Consider the following 1,342-nt stretch of genomic DNA (forward strand, 5'->3'; position numbering starts at 1 on the left):
AAACACTAATGCAAAGAGCTCTGAAATGATACTAATTAAAATTTTAATTTTAACATTACTTTGGTAACATTATATGCACTCATTATAAGTATCTATTATCTTTAAATAATAATAATAATAATACCAAAACATTATCCTTATATTATAAGAACAATTAATCAACCTTTGGACAATTCTTGATATCTTATAATAATTTAATATCATTCTAGCATCAAACATATTAGTACTTTACTTAATGATTTAATCACTTTGGTGATTAAAATCAAAATATTTTCTAACATCAAAATGTTAAAATATTGTGAGTAAACATGTTGTCAAAATACTTATATAGACTCATATTAGCATGCATTAACATTATATATATTTACTATCACATCAGACATTTTGCGCCACCATAATTTTTTTTTTTTTAAGAAGTATCATGGCAGTACATAATTAAACACCGTGCACATAAAATAAATTTGGAGATGTGTTGTATCGTGAAATTTTATTAACCAATGCCTTGATTCACAAACTAAAATTTAACGAAACATGAACCTTTAATAAAAAATTATGAGTTTCTATAACCTAAGCTCTGATACCACATGTAAGTTTAATATAAACATGATTTAATCATTGGATCTTTGAAACTCATAATTTTATTAAACAAACAAGAAACTCATACCTTGATCCATGCTTCCAAGTGAATATCTTTGGGTTGTGTTTCTATTTCACAACCTTACGTTTCCTTGTGTTTTTCTTAATTTGATGGAAAAGTAGCACAAGCTTCCTACGATGAGATAGGACCAGCCCCAACCACCTTTATATACTAATCACTTCCATCAAGTGATTAATTAACATTCATAACTTATCATAACTATGACTTCTCAAATTCCGAGAAGTCATTAGAAGTCATTATTGTAAATAGACTCTTCATATTTGGGAAACCAATATTATTATAACATTATTATATCTAAAAACCTTTCATATCATGTAAATAAATATAATCATAATTTAAAACCTTTCATATTACTTAAATAAATATAATCATAATTTTATTTGAGGCAATTTATTTATATCTTACATGATTTTATTTAAATTTTCTCTTAGACAAAGAGAACATAGTGCGAAAGAGAAATGGTGGATAATATTTCCTCTAATCACTTACTTGTCCATGATTAAAGAGAAATGCTTGATAAGTATAGCAAAGATTCTATTAAATATTGTATTTTTTTTTCATAACATAAATTATATGGGCTCTTTGCTTTTTTCTTTCAATTTTTTAGGGTCTTAGTTTGATTTTAATATTATGAAATGAACCAAACCTTTGGGCACTTGACAAGTTAAAATAGTAGTATGTTTT

This window comes from Malania oleifera, chromosome 1, assembly GCF_029873635.1.
Source record: "Malania oleifera isolate guangnan ecotype guangnan chromosome 1, ASM2987363v1, whole genome shotgun sequence".
NCBI classification, from domain to species: domain Eukaryota; kingdom Viridiplantae; phylum Streptophyta; class Magnoliopsida; order Santalales; family Ximeniaceae; genus Malania; species Malania oleifera.